The 19,288-nt window shown below is 35.3% G+C and overlaps 1 protein-coding gene across 1 annotated transcript in view; it reads right to left on the bottom strand.

The window, feature by feature from the left end:
* The window catches only part of LOC117990503 (b(0,+)-type amino acid transporter 1-like), a 31,061-nt gene extending 13,332 nt beyond the window's left edge, over positions 1-17,729 (bottom strand). Inside the window, exon 1 of the mRNA XM_034977951.2 lies at positions 17,509-17,729. The gene's annotated coding sequence lies outside the window, so the exon portion shown is untranslated. The remainder of the gene's footprint in view (positions 1-17,508) is intronic.
* Positions 17,730-19,288: the final 1,559 nt, after the last annotated feature.

The raw sequence follows: 19,288 nt of genomic DNA, 5'->3' as shown, positions 1-19,288 counted from the left end.
AGCTTGCTCTTTAGGTTGAAAAATGTCAATTTGGGGACCGATTCTACTAGAAAGAATGGATGTAAATAGTTTGTAGAAGTTTGAGAGGAGACTGATCGGTCTATAGTTTGAAATGTCAAGTGGGTCTCCTTTTTTATATATTAAAGTAATTTCCGAATACGTCCATTGAGTAGGCACTTGTCCCGTATTTAAAATCAAGTTAAATAGTAATGTTAGAGGAGTAGTTAATTGGTGGGCTGCAAGTTTAATTAGTTCGTTTTGGAAGTTGTCTGGACCTGCACTTTTCCCATTTTTTAGTGCTTTTATATGTTCTAAGGTTTCAATTTCATTAATTGGTTCCAGTTCGTCATTTGTCTCGTCATCTAAGTCTTGACTGATAGTATTTTGTGTTTGTGCTTGTTTGGAGTACAAGACTCTGTAAAACTTAGTAGCACAATCCATTAAATCTATTCTGTTTTTTATTTCTTTTTTACCCGAGTTTAGAGCCTGGATCCAATTTTTGTGAGTTTTTAGTTCTTTTTGAGCTCTTTTGTAACTTCTATATTTTATTAGATTTTTTTCGATTATATTTCTCCTGTGAACTTCATAATCTTTTCTCACCGCTCTGTTTGAGATTTTGAATAGATTACTTAGTTCTTTTCTTGTGTTCTTATCTTTATGTTCTTTTGTTAATAGTTCAGAACGTCTTTTTATAAGTTTCTTGGTTTCTTCGCTTAGAATATCACTTTTAAGTTTATTTTGTTTTGTTTTGGGTTCAAGGCTTGTTTTTATTGCGATTTCTAGGGCATCATAGTAAGACTGTACTGTAATGGTTTCTCCGATGAAAGTTCTATCTTCTAATCTGCTTAGGGATATTTTTAATTTTTTTAGATAATTTTCAATTTCATAATTGCTATTAGGAAGTCGAAATATCTCTTTGTAGGATTTCCTGCATTTTTTTGTACTTTTTAGTTCTAATGTAGCTCTTACTAATCTGTGATCTGATGGGAAATCAAAATTGTTTATCACTTCGATATTTTTTGTCTGCTTGATAAGATTTGTCAATATAAAGTCTATTTCGTTTTTTGTGTTTCCATCCGGTGATATCCAGGTCCAGCGGCGGTTTTCTTTTTTCATGAAATAGGTGTTGGCTATGCAGAGCTTATGTTCGAAAGCATGCGATATTAGAAGTTCTCCTCTTTTGTTTCTGGATCCGTAGCCATAATTTCCCATGATCATCTTTTCGTTTTTTTTTCGGTTTTCCAATTTTGGCATTGAAGTCTCCTAATAATATTACATTTTTATCTGCCACGTCGTGTGCTTTATTTAGTGTTTTATAAAATTGGGTAATTTCCTCTTCACTTGAATTTTCTGTAGGAGCGTAGGCTTGGATGATGGAGATAGGTGTGTTATTAAAATTCATTCGCAGCATTGCTACTCTATCTGAAAGTCCGGAGAAGCTAACAATACTACTTTTATGTCTTTTCTTTACTATGAAGCCTACTCCATGTTGTCCTGCTATTTCACCTTTGTAGTAAAATATGGAGTCGGGGTACTCTTCGATATTGCATCCTTCCTTTTTAATTTCTGCTAAGCCTAATACATCAAACTGAATTTTTTGTAATGCATATTGTAATTGTAAGAATCTTTCAATAGTTGAGAGCGACCTTACATTATATGTGCAAATTTTTAAGGATAATTTTTGAGGTGTATCTTTATTTATTTTGGAGGATATAACTGGAGGGTTTTGGTCGTACTCCTCCTCGGTGACCACCCGTGTTGGAGGAGGGAGAGGGCTCCTTTTTTGTAGTTGCTAGTCATCTTGAACATTTGTTTGGAAGCTTGTTGGCTCTGGAGAAAAGAAATTTTCGTTTCGAGTAGTATTTATTGTTTGTGAAGGAGTCCAGTACGACGTGAGGGTATTTTTTTTCTGTAGGGGTGTAGTTTTATTTTCATTGTATTTCTTTGTACAGTTGTTTTGAGTGTTTTCAGGAGATACTGATAGATTGCGTTTATTACGAGGTTTCTGGTTTTGTTCTTTTTGAGGAAGGATTACTAATTTATCGTATTTTATGAATGCTCTGTTTCCTTTTTCTCTCTCCTGTTTAACTTTTTCTTGCAATTCTTTTCTTTTCTCTAATACTTTAGGTGGAAAATCTTCTTTTATATAGAACCTAAACGACTCCAAAGTTTTTCTGTGTCGTAAAATTTCTATTTTCTTTCCGAGTGTAGTGAGAGTAACCATAATTGGCCTAGGTTTTTCACTTTTTCTACCTTTTCTTCTTATATATTCGATTTCTTGCGCTGTGCAGCTTATTTTCATAGTTGAGTTAAATAATTGAAGTATTATTCTTTGTAGATCCTCGTAACCTCGCTCTTTTTCTTCCATACCAAAAATAATAATATTTTTCGCTCTAATATGTTTTTCAATAAAGTCCAGTCTACGTTCTTGTGATTGAACTGTAATTTCCAGTGTTTGTAGTTTTATCTGTATATCTTCGAACTTTTCGTCCAATTTCTTAAGAACGTTAGATTCACTATTTTTTACGCTGTCTTTAGTTTCGCTGATGTCATTTTGAATAGTTTTAAGCATACGTTTAATGTCCTCCTTGATTGCTGACTACGTTGAAGTACTAGATACCACGTAACTTTAAAGTAGGTGAGAAGAAACCCTGGTTTTTTTTTTTTTTTCTCTTTTTTTATCTTTTTTGTTCCTTTTATAAACTTTTTTTTTTTTTTGACTGGGATTCGAACCAGGGTCTCGTTCTATCGGTGGATGGAATTCCAAGCTTGGTTCACTTGAGCCAACGGTGCACTTAGACGATTCGGCGAAATATTGAACAGGAATATTGAGTTGATTTGATGTTGTTTTAAATATACAAAGACACGACGCGACGTTACGAGTCCAATTTATTTTTTTTACCCACCCTCACAATTTAATTTTTTTCAAATATTTATATGATACACTTTCTATTGTTTTTAGTTTAATTTATCACTTATATTAATAGTTTTTAATAGGTTAAGTCCTCAGTTTTCGTTTTATTTATGATATTTTCAGCATTTTTCCTAAAATTTTGTTGTCACTGAATTTATTTATATTGTAACGAATGTCACTAAAACACAAAAAGTCTTATATTTTCTTGTTTTGGCACTTTGTTTATGTACTTTTATGTTATTTAAATTGATTTTAATAGAAATATCCTGTATGAGACGTAGTATTTGTGACGTATTCAGCAGTTTTCAGTCGTTTTTGTTGACATTTCGACCTTGTAACGGTTCCACTAAAACACGAAAATTCACATATTTTCTTATTGAAGCACTATATTTATGTAATTTAAATAGATTTTAATAGAAATAGCCTTTATATATCGTAATAATTGTGATGTTTTCATCAGTCTTTGGTCGTTTTTGTTGACATTTCGTCCTTGTAACGGTTTTCACTAAAACACGAAATTTTTGATATTTCTTCCACTCCTTTTGATTTGAAAACGTTTTCACTTGCGAATCACACAATATTCTTCGATTTTATCGCACCAACAACTACTAACTTGTGTAAATTGAATTTATAGAATATTTTTTACACAGAGCCAATGCTTCACTTTCAAACTTTGTACGACCGACCGACCATGTATCGAAGATAAAAAATGAAGATAATGAATGTTAAAAACACGTCACTTAGCGTTTAGAACGCTCTTAAATAATTACTTATCAAGGCTCGTTTTAGTATACCGTAATCCGTTATTGGCTTTATAAGTGCCAATATCCTACTTGCTGTACCCTTTTATCTAAATCTTTAAATTAAACGAAACGTAAGCACCGACCTATCTATGTAAAATTATCTTCAAAGACTGATTCCGAAATTCTCGTCTGTAGCACCGCACTAAGCAGTGATAAAAACAACGATAATAATTGATTAAAAGTTTAATGTCTAATTAAATTAAAAGTCTAAGCGGGCTGTTTTCTGTATAGCTGTAGGTAATCAATATGCGCATAGTAACAGTCTGATTACCGAACATTCGAAACGAATATAATATTATAAATGAGTGGTTTTAGAGGATTACAAAGTTTATTGACAAACGATAACCGCTTACATCGCGCCGAGTCGATAAGTAAGTAGTATAAATTATAATATTTCATTAAGAAAATAATACAAATAATAGTAGATAATACTTTAAATATCCACATATTATATTGTTGATTAAAAAAAATAAGTCCAATGAAAAAAATTTAATATGGAAACGCAAACCAGATTTTAAAGTAAACAAAGAATTTTCAGAAGAAAGTAAGTGCGAATATTGCAAAGAGAAATACAAATATGTATTTCCTAAATAACAAAAATGAATGAATACTTGAACAATAACATTTAGCGATGGTCTTCATCCTACCTAATGGTGGTTAAAATTGAACATGACATATTATAATATAAGTTATCAAAATTGAACATGACAAATTATAATATAAGTTATCAAAATTGCGTGTTAGAGACTACCTAGTCAGAATGATAATCCAGATTCCCTCGGAAGATAGTGGTCAGTCTAAACATTATTAATCACGCACTGAATTATGTAAGAGTATGATAATTAGTGGATAGATATAATAATTATTACATGTTGAAATGTGAAAAGGTGACTTAATTAACTTATTTAAGCCCATATATTTAAAAATAGAACTAAGTATAACTATGTTTAAGATAAAGTGTGTTTTGTTATATTTATTGGGAAATAAAGGCTATTATTATTATTATTATGATAATTAGTATGAATATAGATAATTGTATCATATAAATTATATTGAGAAAACCCATAATATAATAAAATCCCTATATAACTATTATCAAGTACATATTGAAGAATTGTGACAGGCAATACTTAATTTTATCTTGCAATGGCTATTGCGTTGTAGTTTCCCTTCCATACCATCTAATAGCGAAAATGCATAATAGTTTGTCACTTTATATTTCAACTCTAATGTTTCCTCGATGCCAATAAATTACATAATATTTTCAATCTATTCAAATAAATGACGTCCTGACTCCTAATCAATGTATGGTTTCAGAGAAGATTAAAGTTAGATAATATTAAGTAGGAAGGTACTTTAATTCAAGAAAAGCATTTCTTTTAGACTGAAAAGTATTTATACTAATTTTATTGGATTAAGTAAGGACCTACTGAAATAAAATTGTACAGCTGTACATATAATGTTTGCCTTATTTCCATTTCCTATGAGTACCTAACGTAATATTTTATTTACATTTATATTATTGACCTCAAAAACGTTTACGAGTGAAGTAGGTATTTGACTCATTAGTTACTGAAAACATTACTCATCAATGTTTATTAGTTAAGGAACTAAAAAATTATCAACAAGAATCCCCAATTAGTCGTCCGTAGAACAACGAGTACAAAAATGATATCTGGTGTACCCTATAATAGGTATATACTTGAATATTTTTTGCCTATACCAATAAAATAAAATACATCCATCGTACCTTTACTATCGATATCAGTCTAAAATCACGATAACGCATGCCCCTAGATATTTTAAATTTGAACAACAAATCATGCGGGATTGATATCTAAACAAAATAATATTCATATATTATATTATTTTTCATTCATATTAATCACCGCGAATATCTACTATTATTATGTTATCTGCGTTGCGAACACCTATTCTAGACCGAGTCCACCTCTCTCTAACTAAACTCTGACAGAAGGGCTGGCTCATTTTTTGCGCAGCGGATCAGCCTGGCTGTCCAGCGCGGAAATGCAGCCAGTATTCTTGGCACCATTCCACGCGGTCATGATTTATATAGTAATTAGATAAGGCTAGCTTTAAGTTTTATTGTATTAAAAAAAAAAAAAAACTAAACTCTACCAATAACACTTGTAGGAAAATTCGCAAAAACTATTCGGATTAGTACTTAATACCTACTTATTTACTTATTCATTTTATATTTTGAAAAAAGACGATTAATTCATTTACTACGCGAATATTATTCGGGAATCGTGATTCGTGTCATTCGCATCACATCACTAATTTAGTTGTCACAATCCATAGATCCTATTTTATTTATTTTCTGTTTTCCAGAAGAAATTAGAGAATCCTTTTTTCAAACTGACGTTTAAAAAAAATTATTATGATAACTATACCTAACTACCTTCTTATTTAGGCACCTTTACCTAATTTAATGTATTTCGATAATAATTAATAACTTCATAAACGTTCGTGTTGTGCGCTATATCCATTGACTTATTTATGTTACTTCGTATGGACAGGGCTCTTGAACAAACAAAATGGCACCGACGCAGTGGTGCTTTAGCACCAATGCAACCTCTGGATTTCAAACGGGTCGTTCATTAGTATCTAAAGGTGGCGTTGATTTATTTGGTTCCAAAACCGTGAAAAATTTTGTTCGCTTGGGCATATCTTGTCATTGTCATTTATATCGATGGCTATATCTGTGTTTATTCATGAAACCTAAATTTATAAAAAAACTGTTGAAAACTTTAATAACTATTTCACGATCACTTTAGTTAGTATACTAGCTAAATAGTACATCACGAATCACGATTTTATAAAACCTCGTAACCATGTTATCACACTCGGAGAATTAATAGACAAACAAAATTTACTTGATGGATATTTGAAGTCGTAGAACGATGCGTACGGTCTATACTTATAGGGTTCCGTAGCAAACAAAACGAAGTTAAAAATAAAACTATCACAAATAAGTAGCAATAAGTAGGCTTTAGCTTGAGTTATTCCCGTCGAGTCACACCCCCGTGTGTAACACTGTGACACAAGGTGCCAACAATTTCAAAACATTCCCGTTGAGTAACACTGTTACACAACGGGAATTTTTTGAACTTGTTGGCACCTTGTGTCACACCTACATAAATACATATTATTGCGCGTGTATCAAGTATTTTTACAAGTTAACGAGTAGGTAGCTAGGTAAAAGTTGCCCAACTTATAAAATGTCTTACTTTCCCAGTACATCCAAGGAGAACATTAATTCATAAGTTGAAAATATTACAATAAAACTTAAAGCTAGCTTTATCTAATTACTATACAAATCATGCCCGCGTGGAATGGTGCCAAGAATACTGAATGCGTAAAAAAATGCATGTTTCTCTTCTCTCGCGGGTATACGGTCCACTCCCTTACCTGTTGAGCTAAGGCTCTAATTAATCTTTGATCGTACAATAAATAATCTGTGGTAAGTAAATAGAAAATGATCGATTGATTATTATCAATGTCTTCATATTGGGGTGTCCACTGTCCGTATCGATTGTATACCAGGCACTTGTGAATGAAATAATATTAGGTAAGTAAGTGTTTGATAATGTGCTTGACTGATAGCGAGGAAGTTTGACCTGACACTTGCGAGCATTGAACTAAGCACAATTGCGGGAGAATGACAGCTACACTGTCACGATCGCAATCACATCTGATTGGTTGACGCTCGCTCACTATTGGCTACAATGCATTGTTGCAACAAGAATCGCACAAATTCAGCCAATCACAACAATTGATATTGTAATAATGATTGATGCAGGTTTTACGAAATCGACCTGCGGGTAAACCTTGGGCAGATTACACCTACCGAGTAGTGAAGCGAGACAGTAAAATGCTTGGTAAAATGTCACTCGGCCGAGACAGTGATGTGGCTGAGAAATTGCGGCGAAATTGCACTCGTTAAATTGTTTATACCAACCGAGTACTCGGCCGAGGACACTGACTCGCCACTGTACTCGGTAGGTGTAATCTGCCCATAAGTTTATTCCAACTTCCAACCTTACCCGTATCATATGCACTGAATAAAATGTAGGTGAAGTGGTATTAATATCAGGGCATCCCAAAACGCTCCCATCTACCTACCTACTACCTACCCATATACAGTGCGCGGCAGAAAATAATGTACATCGATTTAGAAGGAGATAGCAGATTTGTAGAGCATTTTCTCTGTCGTTGAGACTGACAAAACGTCATATAGGTATGAGTGACAGAGACAATGTTCTACAAAGCCGAAATGTCATTCTAAAGGCCCGGCCGATGTACATTACTTTCGGCCGCGTACTGTTTGAGTTTGTATAACGGAATTCAAGGTGCGTTTTGTGCACCAGCAATGCAAGGACAACCAGCTGTCTCGAGTGTCGAGCTTGGTGAACTGGCATTTGATCATTTAGATGTTGCAATGTTATTATCTTTATTTTTTTAATTTATAGACTAGCGTTTGGCTGCAATCAGACCGTAGAAAGTGGTGATGCAGCCTAAGATGGAGCGCGCTTGCCTAGAAGATGCCTATTCACTCTTGACTTGAAGGTACCCATATTATAACTGAAAACTGATGCTGGAAGGGTGTTCCAAGACTAAGTATAGATAATTCAATGGCCAAGTCTATAATCTCATGTTTATTCTACAGCACGAAACGCATTACGACAGACAATCAACATTGTAATTTGTAACGGAGCGCGTGTTTTACGGTTTACCCAATACACGTGTCCGCTCGAACTCTGATAAGATGACTGTGATAAGAATACATTTACATACTAACTAATTAATGGTAGATCATTTGTTTTTACGAGTTCGTAACTTTTCCTGTCTTTTACTTTTTTTGGGAAATGGGTTTTTAGAAACCTATTTAGGTAATAGGTACCTATGTATTTTTTTTATTTTTTATTTTTATTCAGATACAAGTTAGCCCTTGACTGCAATCTCACCTGGTGGTAAGTGATGATGCAGTCTAAGATGATAGCGGGCTAACCTGGAAGGGGTATGGCAGTTTTTATTAAACCCATACCCCTTTGGTTTCTACACGGCATCGTACCGGAACGCTAAATCGCTTGGCGGCACGGCTTTGCCGGCTTTGCTATTTAGGTACCTACCTACGTATTTGAAAACTAAAATAAATATTAGATTTTCATGGTGGTCGTTTTGAAATACTTAGGTAGATTATTTGTTGATGAAGCGGCAATAAAAATACACATTTTGTGAAAATTTCAGCTCTTTACCTATTACGGTTCACAAGATACGGACGGACGGACGGACTGGACGGATGGACAACGAAGTCGTAGTATCTAATAGGGTCCCGAAACCCTAATGTGAAAATGAATCGACGAAACGGATGTACCTACCTGTTTTACCTAGGAGGCAGTAGGTAGGTAGGCACTTTAATATATTATTAATAAATTTACAGGTCAATACAACAAAAAAAAACTATATGTAGTATATACATTATACATACAGAAAAACTTATCACTAAAAAATTTATATTTACAAAAAATATACGCCGTCCAAATGGTCATTTATGGGCATTGTGCCCAAAAACACTGGCGCTATTACCTCGCTGAACGGCAAGGCTCAACCGTTGAGCGAAATAAGCACCAGCTCTTGGGTCACCAGACGCGTGGATCAGCTTTTGGGACACGACGTTTATAAAAGCTTTCGTGTCCGATGACCATGGGCCCAGAGTCTCAAACGCAAGCGCCGCAAATACATAGTCCTTACTAATGACTGAGTATTTACGGCGCTTAAGCTCTTGAGCTGACTCGGTAGGTAGACACTTAATAATTTATTTATGTTTAAGAACGCAAAATGCGTATTTACAGAATAACTGAATGTTAATGACTACCAGAATGTTAATGACAGAAATGCAGTGCAGATATAGAATGCGCTTTTATAAAGTTCTTTGTGTAAAAAATTATATTTATATATCTTACTTACGCGTTACTTTTGGAGGTAATAAATAAGAACACAAAGAACAGCTGATGTTCCTAATAAAAGAGATTCTTGCAAGTTGCAAGATCTTTTGAATTTACCTATTTAAATTATAATTTTGATATTAGTAAGTATATATGCTATTAAAAAAGCAATTGCTTTTAAACCAGATAATCATAATCAGTATACCCTTATTATCAGTAGGTAACCTTATTAAAAATGCGAAAGTGTGTTTGTTTGTTGGTTTGTCCTTCAATCACGTCGCAACGGAGGAATGGATTGACGTGATTTTTTACATGGGTATAGATAAAGACCATAGGACATTTTTTATCCCGGAAAATCAAAGAGTTCCCACGGGATTTTTAAAAAACCTAATTCCACGCAGACGAAGTCGTGGGCATCACCTAGTACTCATCTATGTAAACTTAAACTACTTGACTAAACATTTTTATATCCTTAATTTCAAGGGCCTTCCGAACTAATAACAGTAGATTCATAAGCGCATGGTAAAATAGAAACAGGATAAAATCCTTTTCCAACCTTCCTTAGTTAAACCACAATAGCTCCAATCCAATTAAAAATACATTCAACTAGCTTATGCTCGCGACTTCGTCTGCGTTCCTTAGGGGTTGAATTTTTAAAAATCCATTCTTAGCGGATGTCTACGTCATAATAGCTATCTGCATGCCAAATTTCAGCCCGATCCGTCCAGTAGTTTGAGCTGCGCGTTGATAGATCATTCAGTCAGTTCCGTCAGTCAGTCAGTCACCTTTTCCTTTTATATAATATTTAGATTAAGTGCCTACATTAGCCGACAGGTCGAGATGGCAATCGGGGTGTGAAGCGGGGGGACGTCCTGCACATTATTTTGACACCAACTTCAAAAAAGGAGGAGGTACCTAAAAACCTTAACAAAAACAAAGTATTAAATCGTAATGCATCGCGATTTGCGATTAGCATTTATATCGCAATCATTTTTTCTTAAAATGATGAGCCTGTATATTTTGTTTGGAATTCCACCCATGCGTGAGTCGTATTTAACTTGACAGTGTGGCTAATTCTGTTGTACACAGTCTCTAAACTAAACTAAAATGGCACGTCTAAATCTATTGCTATCCCTTTCATAATGTTGCTTGCGGAAAAGGATAGCACTAGATTTAGACATGTTAATTTAGTTTAATTTAGAGATTGTGTACAAGAGAATCGACCCCAGTGCCATATTGCAGTCGTCTGCTGCACAGTGCACACAGGGTTACCACAGACACAATATATTTTCAAAAATTTATAAAAATATATTCTATACTAGCTGATGCCCGCGAATTCGTCAGCGTGGTATTATTAGGTTGTTAAAAATCCCGTGGGAGCTTTTTTATTTTCCGGGATAAAAAGTAGCCTATGTCACTCTCCAGGTCTTTATCTATACCCATGCAAAAAAAGGACAAACCAACAAACCAACAAACAAACACACTTTCGCATTTATAATAAGGGTACTGATTCTATTCCAACTCATTACCGGACTACTAGTGAATACAGGTCTCCTCTCAAAATGAGAAGAGTTTAAGCCAGAATTCATCACGCTCGCAAAGTGTGGATTAGCATACTTACTTTGGAGATGACGATGAATGACGAATGAAAGTTATTAACGTTAACTTTAAAAGTTACAGGGATAAGATATAAAATTGAAATTCGCTTAAATGTGTTTATGGGTTTCATGCCTGACAATAAAAAACTATTATTATTATTATTATTATTAAACTTTAAAAACTACCTAAATAAGTATTTAAAATCTTTGTACTTATATTGATAAAGTCTAGCCGAAATGCTGTTTATTATGCCTAAAAATCGTGACACGTAAGGAGATATCCCGACGTCTGCCAACCCTAGCAGAGTGCATTCAGGAAACAGAGGTATTTGAACCTCATGTTAAAAATACGACGTGTGTATACTGTATAGGGCTGTCGACTACTAATTGTCTACTTATACCAACTACCTATATAGTAACAGGCTAAATGTAGGTAGGTACTAGCAAAGTACAGCAATTTAATGTCTAAAATGTAGGTCTATCTTATTTTAAGTCTCGGTTATTTCTTGTGCAATCCTTTCCCATACTATGAATGCGAAAGTGTGTTTGTTGGTTTGTTGGTTTATTGGTCACTTTGCGCGTAAAATGGCCAGCCCTTTTGCCACCAGATGAGGCTGTTAACAGCGGTAATAATTTTTTTTATTTTTATTTATAAAAAGAATATTAGCCATGTTAAATGACTAATATTCCCCTTTCCTCTCCAACTAAGCGTCAGGCTTGTGCTAGGAGTAGGTACGACAATAGTGCAACGGGCGGGGTTTGAACCGTCGACCTTTCGGTTTTCAGTCCACTCCTTTACCGGTTGAGCTATTGAGGCTCAGGCTATTAATAAGTAAGTATGTATTTATTGATCAAATGACTCGAAGTTTTTTTAGCACTTAATATAGGTAGGTAGGTACTTACATTACACCTACCTATAGTACCTATACGCGGCCGTAAGTAATGTACATCGGCCTTTAGAATGACATTTCAGCTTTGCCTCTGCAAAGCATGCATTGTCTCTGTCACTCATATGACGTTTTGTAGGTCTCAACGACAGGGACAACGCTCTACAAATCTGCTATCTCCTTCTAAAGGTCGATGTGCATTACTTTCGGCCGCGTATACTGTTCCTATTTACTGAATTTTTCTAAGCCAGTGCGCCCTGCATCGAAAACTTTTAAAACATGACATATATAGGTAGGTATATATTATAGGTAGGTGTGATAGCCTAGTGGAAAAAGCTGTGATAGCCTAGTGCGTAGGACGTCCGTCTTCTAATCGGAGGTCGGGGGTTCGATCCCGGGCACGCACCTCTAACTTTTCGGAGTTATGTGCGTTTTAATTAATTAAATATCACTTGCTTTAACGGTGAAGGAAAACAGCGTGAGGAAACCTGTGGCTCTACCGCGGTTGTTTGACAGCTACAATGTCACGATCGCAATCATCTCTGATTGGTTAATGCTCGCTCACTATTGGCCACAATGCATTGTTGCAACAAGAATCGCACAAATTCAGCCAATCAGAACAATTGAGATTGTAATAATGATTGATGCAGGTTTTAGACAATCGCCCTGCTGCATGCCTGAGAGTTCTCCATAATGTTCTCAAAGGTGTGTGAAGTCTACCAATCCGCACATGGTCAAAACCCCTCTCACTCGGAGAAGACACCCGTGCTCTGTAGTGAGCCGGTAATGGGTTGATCATGATGATGATAGGTAGGTAAGTAAGTACTAAAGTAATATAAATTGAATTCCTCGAAAGTTTCGTGCTGTTACTTACTTAATTTTCAATTCCAATACTGAGAAATGAGAACGCATGGGCACTCACAATAAATCAAAAATGACTGAAGCCTCTATCACTTTTGATTTATTGCATCGATATAAATGACAAGATATGCCCAAGCGAACAAATTTCACGGTTTTGGAACCAAATAAATCAGCGCCACCTCTTAGATACTAATGAACGACCCGTTTGAAATCCAGACAATGCTAACCAATGAGTCAGTGCCATTTTGTTTGTTCTATGGCCCTGTCCATACGAAGTAATAATATATAAGTCAATGATTTATTGTAATTTTATAAAGGACCAGCCCGCGACTTCGTACGCGTTGTATGTATTTTTAAATCCTATAGGCACCCTTTTGTTTTCCCGTGTCAAAAAATTATTCGCATAGTCCTCTACATTCCCAGTGAAATTTCCATCAAATTGGTTCAACCGTTTTGTTTAGCTCAGCTCGTTTCTTGCTAATCCATTTTTTTATTATTCCGATACAAGTTAGCCCTTGACTGCAATCTCACCTGGTGGTAAGTGATGATGCAGTCTAAGATGGAAGCGGGCTAACCTGGAAGGTATATGGCAGTTTTTACTAAACCTTTGGTTTCTACACTGCGTCATACCGTAACGCTAAATCACTTCGCGGCCGGCTTACCCGTAGGGTGATAACTAGCCACGGCCGAAGCCTCCCACCAGACGAGACAAGAAATTTAGAAATTATAAAATTCCAAACCGGGAACCCCTACCGCGTATCGAACGCGGGACCTACCACTAATAAGACCACAGCTCTTACCACTGCGCCAGGGAGGTCGTCAAAAATTGTCGTCAGTCTGGCAATAATGCGAAATTTTTCAATCTGATTTGTAACAAGGTTTATAAATATTCTTACCTATTTATTATCTTGCCACATCAAGTATTTGAGTAGGTATGCATAATGCATATCTCTTATCACTTCATGTTTTGGCCATAGAACGAGTAACATCCAAATTGATAAAACTAAGTACGTATCTTTTATCAGACAGATAACGCCGCGCGCCGAAATACTCGTAGATATAACGTTTATATCTATTATCTACGCTGGTAAATATTTTATTTAAATCACTACCCATATTATAACTGCGGAAGTGTGTTTGTTTATAGGTTTGTTGGTTTGTCCTTCAATCACGTCGTAACGGAGCAACGAAACGATGTTTATTGGTTTGTTAATTTGCCCTTCAACGTCGCATCGCACGTACGTCGCACGTCGTCGTACGTCGCAGCGGAGCAACGGATTGACGTGATTTTTTGCATGGGTATATACTTACTATAGATAAAGTACCATTACCCTGGAGAGTGGAGGGCTACTTTTTATTAACTGACGATCTAAGAGAGAAGCCTTTGACAGTGTTTAAAAATAGACTTTACAAAATATTAATACATAAGAATTACTACGACATTAAGGACTATTTAACGGATAAGGATATTTTAAGTTATTAACAATAATTAATTTGGACTTCTATTATGTTGACATTTTATTCATTACTAATATTTTGTTTTGATTGTATGAAGTCTATGTATAACTTGTATTTTAATTCCTACTTATTCTATGTTTTTAATTTAAGGTAATAATATTCAAACACCAGTTACAATGGTAAAATGTATAAGGCTCATCAGACATTGTTTCAACCTATTGTACCTGCATTTTATTGAATAAATAATTCATTCATTCATTCATTCATTCATTCATTCATTCATTCATTCATTCATTCATTCATTCATTCATTCCGGAAAATCAAAGAGTTAGGATTTTTTAAAACCTAAATCCACGCGTACAAAGTCGCGGGCATCAACTAGTAATGTTAATAAAGGCGCAATCGCAATCACATAAGTACAGTGTTGAAAATTCTTGATCGTAGACCGTAGTCGATTCCGGAAAAGCTGCATGAATCATTACAATCTCAATTGCTGTGATTGGTAGGGTTCCTTTGATGAGCCGACACTCTCTTACTCTTGGCTCTGGCTGGCATTATGGTATTTTCACATTTGAAAATTCGAAATGGTGCCATACAGCCGCCATATTGATTTTTTCGAAAAAAATTACTTAGTTAGCCACTGTCGCTCGGGATGATGTAGAGATTCACGATACTCCATCATCATCATCATGATCGACCCATGGCCGGCTCACTACAGAGCACGGGTCTCCTCTCTTAGTGAGAAGGGTTTGGGCCATAATCTACCACGCTGACCTTGTGCGGATTGGTAGACTTCACACACCTTTGCGAGCATTATGGAGAACTCTCAGGCATGCAGGTTTCCTCACAATGTTTTCCATGACCGTTAAAGCAAGTGATATTTAACTAATTAAAACGCACATAAATCCGAAAAGTTAGAGGTGCGTGCCCATATCGAATCCCCGAATAGGAAGGTTTTTTTAAAACTCACTTCACTTCACTCACACTTTTTATCACCGATTTCAACTAGGCTATAATATATCCGTTACGTCTAGGTATATACACAGGTAGATAGATAAATGAAATGGTTTAATTGGCTACAAGTTGCAATAATCTAATGGAACAGGTTGTACACAACATGATGTAGGTCTGTATACCAAACACTGTTTACAACACCGCATGTCAAGGACGGACAGACACATTTGCATGTATAAAATAGACCGTTATCACCTCTCCATAGCACACCCACTCGGACTGAAGGCTGATTAATCCATACTACTTAATATCTTCTAAATATATAAAAGGAAAAGGTGACTGACTGACTGATCTATCAACGAACAGCTCAAACTACTGGACAGATCAAGCTGAAATTTGGCATGCAGATAGCTATTACGACGGAGGCATCCGCTAAGAAAGGATTTTTGAAAATTCAGCCCCTAAGGGGGGGAAATAGGGGTTTGAAATTTGTGTAGTCGATAGCGAGTCGAGTAAGCGATAGAATGCGTCTTTTTCTGGGGTAAATATACTTAGTAGCTTATTCGTCTCCAGGATGCAAGCTATCTCTGTAAGAACCTACTTAGCTTCCTGTCAAAATCGCCTAAACGGATGGGCCTGTAAAATCCCGTGGAAACTCTTTTATTTTCCAGGATAAAAAGGAACCTCTAGGACGGGACAAGGCCTCTATCATAAGAGTCGCAGTTGCTTAGTAGGTGTAAGTCCCGCAAATTGATATTGTGCTGCTGGAACCATGTCTCATTAACATCGAAATGACGTCAATTTGACGTCAGCCGAAATAAAAATATACCATCAGCTCGAAACTTCAGTCTAGTGCTGACGTCACTAAAATGGCGGCCACGCGCATTAGCAATTTGCGGGACTAATACCAACTCTTTTTGGAAAGTGGCGATTTTCCTGCGATCGTTCCGTGTTTATAAAGTTTCATTAAAATCTAGTTAAGAGCTGTTATATATCTACTTGCTTATTGAATTAAGTACTTAAATAATTGTTTAATGTGTGACGAATGAGCGAATATTTTTAATGCTTCGTTTATTTCGTTGAAAATGTCCTTGTATGAAATGTAGCGAGTAGGTAAGTAGTACGTAGATATAGCTAAGAGGTTGCTGTACTTATTAGATATTAATATTAACGTTGGAATCGCTGCTGTAAAGTAAAGAAAACTGCTTCGATTTAACGAATTAGCTAGTTTAAATTACCTACGGTCCATAAAAATGTTGATACGCTAGGTACCTAGCTGGTACCTAGGTAAATCATTGCACATAATTAAAAACAAATAAGTACATGCCTACCTACTTCTTCATATATTTAAACATTTCGTAAAGGAATTGAACCTGCTCTAGGTCCAAACAAGACAGCCATACCGCTGCAGAGTTTAACATAAACATACAACATTTTACTTACTCATAAAATCTGTATACCTATATAAAATTCAAAGTCCTGACTGACTGACTGACATAATATATATCAACGCACAGCCTAAACCACTGGTTCTAGAGACATGAAATTTGGAGGGTGTGTTCTTTGTAAAGAGCAGGTATCCACTAAGAAAGGATTTTTTGAAATTCCACCCCTAAGTGGGTTAAATGGGGGATGAAAGTTTGTATGAAAGTCCGTCATTTTTGAAGTTACATCGATGAAAATTGGTATTTAAGCTTTCGATCAAAAATAAAAAAATACGTATTTCACAATTTTTGGAAATTCTACTACCAAGGGGGTTAAATAGGGGATGAAAGTTTGTATGAAAGTCCGTCATTTTTCAAGTTATTTGCATGAAAATTGGTATTTGGGTTTTCGGCAACAAATGAAGAAATATGTATTTCAGGATTTTTGGAAATTCAACTCCACCTCGATTTTCTAAATTACACCCGAGCGAAGCCGGGGCGGGTCAGCAAGTCACAAATAACTGTCTATACGTAACCTTCCTTCCTTATGGCTTTATGTAGAACTTGAACAAATATACTTGATCGTCATTTTGTTTATTTTTTTTCCAATAAAAGTTGCTACTACAACTTATTTACTTACCTTTAAATCCTTATCTCCAAACGAATTAAAGTAAAACAATAAAAATATTCACTCGATACAGAAAAAGGCACTAAAATATTTCACATGCACATATCGATTTCAAAAGTTCCTAACAATTAGAATGAGGAAAGTTCGTATTGAAAATTTCGAAAACAATTTCGTACGAACTGCGCGAATCGAACAAAGGAAATATTTAATGACACACGTGTTTACGCGTACTCTGTCGCATAAAGACTGGACAAAAATACGAAATAACATACAAATAACAAATGTATTAGATACCTACTGTAGACTGGTAGTATGAGTTCACTTCACAGCTGGTAAAAGATAAAAGAGAAAAGGTCGTTAAATTATCAGGGTTGTCAAAGATCTACAATCCATGCGGAAGTATATATGTCTGTCTATCTGCTTTATTTTCGCGGCCCATCTGTTTAACCGATTTCGAGGTTTGGTATAAGTCTCGCAAATTGCTAATGCGCGTGGCCACCATTTTAGTGACGTCAACTGAACTTTCGAGTTCAGTGACTGAAGTTTCGAGCTGATGGTATATTTTTACTTAAATATACGTCAAATGATGTCAAAATGACGTAATTTCCATGTTAATGAGACATGGTTCCAGCGCAATAGCAATTTGCGGGACTTATACAGAGATAGTTTGCATCCCGGAGCCGTCCTTGGGACCTATCATTCATCATCATTTACCATATACCACATTTATTTTTCAGTGTACCTATAGGTATTCAGACAGCAAAAAAAATGATGGCCATGCATAAGTGCTTCAACAGTGTTCAATAATGATAAAACAATACTAATTGCGATCGTCTTATCAAAATAAAGCCAATAGGTCAACAAAATTTGCAAAATGGCTAAAACAATTTATCAATAAGTAGTTCAACAGTAAACAAGATTAGGCTAGTACATAATTATCCATATACTAATCCATACCAATCTATAAACGAACATTTGAGAACATTATGGAGAATTCTCAGGTTTGCAGGTTTCCTCACGATGTTTTCCTTCACCGTTAACTCAAGTGATATTTAATTATATTACTTAAAACGCACATAACTCCAAAATGTTAGAGGTGCATTCCCGGAATCGAACTCCCGACCTCCAATTAAAAGGTGGACGTCCTATAACCACTAGTCTATAAAACTTTTGCCTCGTTGTATGCTCCGGTGTATGCCAGTCTTTACAGACTAGTAGTTAATTATCTTTCGCTAACAATGTAATAGCGGCTAATTAAATAAAGGACTTAACGCGAAATACGGACATTTGATAACACAGCACCTATAGATAAAAATTAAGATATTAATCTTAACAAAGTCTGTTGATAATTTTTTTATCTTATTTATTTTGTCAGGTAGGTAATTTTAATTACATAATTGCAAATGTAATGACTAATGTAAAACTTAAAGTCCTATCAAATTACCATACAATTCATGCCCGCGTGGAATGGTGCCAAGAATACTGGCTGCATTTCTGGACCAGGCTGATCTTTGTCATACATAATAATTTTAGCCTATAAAACACTGAGTTATATATTCTCTCGTTTCATAATAAAGGAGGAAATTAACAATCTAGGCACATTGTTGAAAAATATAAGTAAATACATGACTTCGATATCTATTTCATATTACTTGGATGTCAGCTGTTAAAATTAATTTAATTTAAATGAAAATAAAACATCTTTAAAAATCGATTTAAAATGCCCGCCATCTATTTCGCGCGCTTCATTGATAAATGTCATAGCAGAAGTTTTGTATTACGTACCTAACTT

This window comes from Maniola hyperantus, chromosome 18 (assembly GCF_902806685.2).
Source record: "Maniola hyperantus chromosome 18, iAphHyp1.2, whole genome shotgun sequence".
Classification (NCBI taxonomy): Eukaryota; Metazoa; Arthropoda; class Insecta; order Lepidoptera; family Nymphalidae; genus Maniola; species Maniola hyperantus.
This window is presented reverse-complemented; position numbering and strand designations above follow the sequence as displayed.